Genomic DNA, 8,133 nt, shown 5'->3' on the forward strand with positions numbered 1-8,133 from the left:
CCGCTGGGCTCTCTGCCAGCCCGCATCTCACACACACCCCATGTCGCGAGATGCTTGCAGCATTTTCTTCTTCTTTTTTGGTGCATCTGGATGCTTCTTGTGCTGAAAAAATGAGGGCAGCTGTACAGGCTTCTTGCAGTGAAAATTACTTGAGCTGTGCTATGCACGCACACACCGTTGCCTGCTATGCCACTCTGCTTGGATTTCCTTGGGCAGCCGAAAGGGGGGAGCGAGTGGCCGGAAAGGGTGAGCTGCGAGCAAGCAGGCATGGGCAGGGCCAACCAGGGGTAGTTTTTACCAGTTTGGCAAACTGAGTCAAATCATCCCTACCTGAACCGGTCCGAATTGGTTGAATTTCACCCCTGGTTTGAAGGCATCAGGGTATCAAGCGATATCAAAGCAACAGCCTGTTGTGTCCTACACATTAAGGACTTCCTGTTGATGCTATTCATTGACCTTGCCTTGTAGTTTACCATTTTCTTTTTTATAGATTCAAAGGGACTTTCAGTTCTGACTCAAGCTCTCCTTCTGAGGAAGATGTGCTTGTGGTCTGGAGAAGAATTCCTGGCTGGGGAATCCTGGAAATTGAAATTCACGCCTCTTAAAGTTGACAAGGTTTAGAAATATTGATCTAGATTCCATTGGATATAAGATGTAAAGGTTGGGGGCAGTTATTGGGAGAAGGAACATTTTTAACTAATTTCCACAGGACTGAGAGCAGAAATGGAAGTCTTTCAGAAGTGAAGTTGACATGGGTTGGATGATACTTTCTTGAGCTAAAAATCCTTGCAGGAATGTGTTCCAGAATTCAAAATGAATTAATATGGCTCTCTCTTGGTTTTGAGGTAGAGAATGGAAGTTGTGCAACGACTGTGAAGAACAATTCGTTTCCCAGAAAAAGAAAGAGGGAAGAATTTTGGAATTCTTCAAATTTCCTGGTTGACTGAATTTTTGTATCTGGGAATGAAACTCATCCTAGTTTTTCTCTCTTCCTGGTATTTGTTTAGATAACCACTGAGCCATAAGTATATAATAGTTACTGTGGATTTTGTTTTAGCTGAAACAAATATTTTTAATCATTTGTGTACTTTTGGAGTGGGGTCTTTGTTACATACTGTAATCCTATCACTGTCCATGGGGGGCGGGGGATAAAAGAAATTGGAAATAAATATTCTTTTAAAGAGAATGTGGTGTTGTTTAGTTTGGACTGATTTTGCTCACAGTGAATGCGAAATAAAGAAACATCTTTTGGGTCCCAATTACATTATTGAAACTGGGAAAAAATACAATAAATTGTTGCTAATTGATCATGCTGTATCTCTAGCCAGGAAAGCATCTTCTCAGAAGGACAGTTCAAACATATGATATTGGTAGGCCAAGGTTGGGAGAAGAGAAATGACAATTCTTGTCATTCAAGAAGAAGAAGAAGAAGAAGAAGAAGAAGAAGAAGAAGAAGAAGAGGAGGAGGAGGAGGAGGAGGAGGAGGAGGAGGAGGAGGAGGAGGAGGAGGAGGAGTGGGGGGAGGAAGAGGGGGGAGGGATATGAAGGGAAGGAATATAAAGGAGAAGGGGGAGGAGGAGAAGAATCTGAATGACCATCGATGAATAGCCATCCTAACTTGTCTTCTCATTGCTATAATATTAGCATTCCATATAGTTGTGTCTACGCCATGAGTAGAGACCTTGATATGGCATACTACCTACTAAAGTTCTACTACTAAAGTTCAGCAACTTTAGGAGGGTCATTTATTTCCAAGCTGCATTTTACAGTGTTATATACTCGACCTTCTTCAAAACTTGGAAATTAATGAAATTTGCTTGCTAGCTGATGAAAAGAAACTGAGAAAGAATACCTCTCAATACCTTTGTCACAATAACTATTCTATTGTTGCTTAGATGGTAAGGGGGAACGTTTTTGAGGTTTCCAGATCTTTGCTAAACCACAAATGATCTCAGTTAATACCTGCAGGTGTCAACACTTTTCTGATTTGTCAAGATGGCATCCAAATGTAAATAATTGCCAAATGTCTGTGAGATTTCAGCAATCTTCTTCAAAATCACACGAGAGCTAAAGGGTGTGATGGCTTCAAACAGAAGATTTGAAAGATCTCTCAAGAATTTGGGTAATTTTAAATGAATCTTAATTGGGGGAGGTGAAATGCCCAGTCCGTTGTGCATAATTACCTGATGAAGCCTGTTAAAGTATCAGCCATCTTGCTTGAATAGATCACAGTTAGAATAGAATAACAGAGTTGGAAGGGACAATGGAGGTCTTCTAGTCCAACCCCCTACTTAGGCAGGAAACCAGACAAATGCATATCCAACATCTTCTTTAAAATGTCCAGTGTTGGAGCATTTACAATTTCTGGAGGCAAATTGTTTCACTGATTACCATATTTTTGGAGTGTAAGATGCACCTGAGTATAAGACACACCAAGATGTTGAAGAGGCAAATTAAAAAAAAGTTTTTGCACTCTGCAGACCTCCCCAAAACCGCCCGTTTTTCCTGAAAACAGGCCGGGTTTTTTTTTTTCCAAAAAAAGGGCATGTATAGCCTTTAGGAGGGTTGTAGAGTGTACCTGGGAACGGGGGCGGGGGGTGTGCAGAATTGAGCAACAAATGGGCTGTTTTTCACTCATTTCTGCCCTCCCCAGCCCCCAGGAGCACTCTGAAAGCCTCTTAAAGGCTATGCACGGCCATTTTAGTGAAGGAGGAGGGGTTTTAGGAGACAAAAAAATGCTGTATTCAGTGTATAAGACACACCCAGATTTTCAGCCTCTTTTTTGAGGGAAAAGGGTGCACCTTATATTCTGAAAAATACAGTAATTGTTCTCACTGTCAAAAAATTTCTCCTTAGTTCTAAGTTGCTTCTCTCCAGGTTTAGTTTCCACCCATTGCTTCTTGTTCTACCCTCAGTTGCTTTGGAAAATAGTTTGACTCCCTCTTCTTTGTGGCAACCCCTGAGATATTGGAGCACTGCTATCATGTCTCCCCTAGTCCTTCTTTTCATAAGAGTAGACATATCCAGTTCCAGCAACCGTTCTTCAGTTACTGTCTTCTGATTATAATACAGGTAGTTCTTGAGTTAAAACAATTTATTTAGCAATCATTTGAGATTATGACATTGAAAAAAGTAACTTGTGTCCAATCCTCACATTGAGCAACTGTCGTAGCAGCCCCGGTTACATATTCAGAATTTGGGCACTTGGTAACTGGGATATATTTACGATAGTTTGTGAACTTTCCCGTTCAGAATAGAATATTTCACCGTGACCAACTCGCCACGGCCAATTTGCCACAGGACAATTTAACAATTCAATTTAATTATTCAAAATAACACACATGTAATTTTTTTTGTCTTTCACATTTCTTTTTGTCCCTCCTTTTCCATCCTTTCTTTAATGATTCTATTCCGCCATTTCTTTGATATCAGTGTAACTCTTGTATTGTAATGAGTGTCCCGCAGCAAGTTGCCTGTGGCGAATTGTCATATAGACCCTTCCCAGTGGATGCCTGACAAGCCATGTGTCAGGGCTCCAAATAGCATCCAAAAGTAAATCAGAGTCCAAGGCAAAGGATTCCTCAAAGTTCCAATTTATTAAGAAAGCCATGTTGGCACATCTGGGAAAGCCCGGATCTGAAAGCTTCCAGGTTTTCCCACCCAGTTGAAAGTTCAAGATCTTGCCCCCACACCCACAAGTCCATCACATGGTCCAATCTTCCACTGCCACACTGGCAGCTTCCACCCATCCAGTTCTGGCCAGGTGCAGAGACAAAGGATGACCTTGGCTTCCTGGAAAGAATTTTGTTATGGCTACATGTCACTCCACCCATTTTAGCACTATAGAAAATGCATAATAGAATAATAGAAAGTGTAGCGGGCCTAAAGTTCAAAAAGGAAATGATGGATTTCAGGCCTGACACCAAGTCAACAGAGAAAGCCAGATTTGCTTAATGAAGATGTGATTCACTTGTCAAACATGGCAGAAATAGTTGTAAAATTGGGCACTTAATAAGTAATTTTCCTGAACAACAGAAATTCTTGTTCCAATTGTGGATGTAACTATGGAGGGCTAACCGTATTCTTCAGGACTTCTAATCCTGAAGATATGCACAATGGTTAAAATGGGAAATTTCCATCACAGTAGATCTCATCTGTTCTCTTCCCTTTAGAGCCTAGTTTTGACTTAAAGAATTTCAGTTCAGCCCGAAGCTCTCCGTTTGCTTTGACAAATTACAGTGAAGATGAAGATTGGCAAAACAAAAGTGACATTGTTTGGGTTATTTCCTTTGCCACAATGAAAAGGAGAACTGAGGTAGCTTCACACAATTCTTATGCTTGCTTTGACTGAGGTGGATGGGTGATTTTTTCGTGTATTATTTTCTGTTTCTGAGCCGAGTGCATGATTAATGTTTCTGTCAATACCTTTTCTTTGCTAATTCCAAACACTTGAGCAGAATTTTTCCTTGGAGTGGCAGGTTTTTAGGCGTCAACTTTCAAAGAAGAAATGCAAGGCTTTTCTGAGGTAATTAACATTCATCAAACTCAAACTCAGAATTCACCAAAATGATAGGTAAAGGTTCCCCTTGCAAATATGTGCTCGTAGTTCTCGACTCTAGGGGGCGGTGCTCATCTTCATTTCAAAGCCAAAGAGCCAGCGCTGTCCGAAGGCGTCTCCGTGATCATGTGACTGGCATGACTATACGCCCGAAGGCACACAGAACACTGTTTCCTTCCCACCAAAAGTGGTTCCTATTTTTCTACTTGCATTTTTATGTGCTTTCGAACTGCTAGGTTGGCAGAAGCTGGGACAAGTAACAGGACCTCACCCCATTATGCAGCACGAGGGATTCGAACCACCAAACTGCTGACCTTTCTCATCAAGAAGCTCAGCGTCTTAGCCACTGAGCCACTGCGTCCCGTCCCCAAAATGATAGTATGAAAAAAACTACCACAACATTGTAACAAAATCCTAAACTGGGAGAAAGGAAGTGAGTTTCCAATTATTTAAAATTACTATGAGAAGGTGAAGGTGACAGCACCTTCTAACCCATACCTTTGTCTTCAAATGTGAATCTATACAGACGTCAATATATCACTTTGTAAATATGTGATGGATTGTATCTGGGCCTTGCTAATATAATAGTTACCACCTCTGTTAATCAGTGTGAGAATTTCTCCTCATAGAAAAGGGAGCATCAGATCAATGTAATCACTCCTGATTTTTATTTTTATTTATTATTCCATTATTATTGTTGTTGTTGTTGTTTATTCATTGAACATGAAACAGTCAACTGAACATTCAAAAATGCATTACAAATACCAGTGACTGGTGCTAATGGTTGATACGGTTTGCTGCCAGCGTCCTAGGTATCAACCAAGGACCTTCTTAAAATATAAGATGTTCCGAGTAGCGCAGTTTTTTGCAGCTCTGCTGGAGTTATTGCAGGAAGCTGCAATTTGTTGATGTATCTTGTAAAATTCTTGGACATGGTGCCAAGTGCCCCGATGACAATGGGTATCCCTGTTACATGCTTCATCCATAGCTGTGTAGTTTCGATGGCCAGGTCGCAATATTTCATTATTTTTTCTAGTTCTTTTTCTTTGACGCTGGCATCTCCTGGTACTGCAATGTCAATAAATTGTATGTTTTGGCCCTCTACAACCGTGATGTCTGGTGTGTTGTGCTCCAAATGACGATCCGTCTGTATTCAAAAGTCCCACAAGATCTTCACCTTCTCATTTTTGGTAACTTTTTCAACTTTATGTTCCCATGACTTTTTGGATACAGGTAAGTCATATGATGATGATGATTATATCTAGGTGATGAACAGCCCTAATATTCCTTCATCCTCCTATTTTCCTCAGAACAACCCTGTGAGATGGGTTAGGCTGAGAGAGGGATTGGCCTCAAATCACTTTCATGCCTAAGGCAGGACTAGAACTCACAGCCTCTTCCTTTCCAATTTGGTACTATTAAACCCAAATGGCTCTATGGAGCTGACTAGGGAAATCTGGGAATTGAAGTCTACACCTCAGAAAGTTGTTGAAATGGAGAAACATGGGAGAGACTGAAGTTGAAAAATGAAGAATTTGCCAGCTTGCCAAAGTTGACTCAGAAACTCTTAAAAGCAAAACAAAACTGGATCACCGACAAATATGTGAATAATTTTGATATGAATATTAGGGGTGCATACCTGACCTCAAACATTTCCCACCCCCTAAGATTAACCGTCAATTGTATGCCCATTGGAAGATGGGGCTTCTGGATTCATTGTACATTGATTTTCCCTCCTAAGGCCAAGCAACTGAGAAATATACAGTGTTTATAAATGCAAGTTAATAGCTGCCTGGATCTCTAGTAAAAACCCCTAAAATTAGGTGGGTACACACTGTATGTCTCCCCTTAGATCTACCCTGATTCAATCGCACATTTTAGACGTCCATTTGTTGCTGACTCTTCTGACTTTTGGCAGATCAATTTTATATAAGGCTGAATTCATTTGCACCTCTTCTGGATCTTGCAGTCCCAAGTCCATAAAAATCTAGAGATCTGTCTGCAGGAATCTCTTCCAGAATGACTTACAGCTTCATTCTCAGGGGTCTGGTTAAGTTGTTCCCTCTTTCCCGCCGTATCTCAGTGTTTGTTTCTCCCTGGCATGAATTCCTATGACTGCTGGACCCACACTGTTAAAATAAAAAAGCTACTGTAAGCTGCCAGCTGCAAAGCAGAACAATGACACTAATAGGGAGCAACTCTAGCCCTCCATTGTGGTGACGTTTGGTGTTCCAGATGTTGGTTTGTACTTGTAAACAGGAAGCACAGAACCAAATTGGGACTAGCTTTGCTGATGATAGCGCTTGAAAAAAGCAAGAAACGCTGCCACACATCGAAGTCTAGGCCTGTAGTCGGTTAGCTTCAAAAAATATTTTGACTGGAAAGCAGGGAGCAAACTTGACTGTTGCTTTGGTGCATGTGGACAACTAATGCTCCAGTCATTTCTTTTCCAGACTAAACAATTCTAAGGATGGTCCATTCAATAACGCAAGGAAGAAACCTCAGTTAGGAAATATGATGCTTTGGAAGATCTGAAAATGTAGACAAGCTTTGTCTGCCCTCTAATGGTTGCGTTGTTTTATTAGTTTTCATTTGGTCAAGACTCAAAAGAATCCCATTTTTCATTTTTTTCCTCCACAGAAGTGTGATTCTTCTCGCACTCAAAAGTGGTTCTTCAACATGCAAGAGAACTAAGCTGACATATTAAGAGTCACGCTTGTAAAGTTTCAATTGAGAAGGCCTATATCCACTAAACACTGTAGAACAGAAGCAGATAATCTAAATTCACTGCACTTATGTAGGGTGGCTCAGTGGCTGAGCTTGTCAATCAGAAAGGTTGGCAGTTCAGTGGTTCGAATCCCTAGCGCCACGTAACAGAGTGAGCTCCCATTACTTGTCCCAGCTTTTGCCAACCTAGCAGTTCGAAAGCATGTAAAAAATGCAAGTAGAAAAATAGGGACCACCTTTGGTGGGAAAGTAACAGCATTCCGTGCACCTTTAGTGTTTAGTCATGCCGGCCACATGACCATGGAGATGTCTTTGATAGTGCTGGCTCTTCGTTTTTGAAACGGAGATGAGCACCGCCCCCTAGAGTCGGGAACGACTAGCATATATGTGCAAGGGGAACCTTTACCTTTACTGTATGTATGTGTGTGTGTGTGTGTGTGTGTGTATGTATGTATGTATGTATGTATGTATGTATGTTATATGTATATGTATTTATACAGACCAGGAAAACCTGTTCGCTTTACCATGAAAATCCTACTGCCCATTTGTTTCACATCTTTGCACACCTGATTAACATACATGAAAAAAGATATCCGAATGGCAGTAACGGGGCATCCTTTTTCCAAAAAGGAGCCTATTGTCTTGGGTACATGCAGAAATCTCATATTTTTATTTATTATCTTATACATGACAAAGAATGCATATCATATTTTATTTCCTAAATTTCAGGTAGTCCTCAACTTATGTTTAGCAACCATTTGAAGTTACAGCACTGGAAAGGGTGACTTATGACCACTCCTCACATTTACGACAGCTGCAGAATTCCCATGGCCACCTCATCAACATTT

The sequence above is a fragment of the Natrix helvetica genome (genome assembly GCF_964273705.1).
Source record: "Natrix helvetica genome assembly, chromosome: Z".
In the NCBI taxonomy this organism is placed as follows: domain Eukaryota; kingdom Metazoa; phylum Chordata; class Lepidosauria; order Squamata; family Natricidae; genus Natrix; species Natrix helvetica.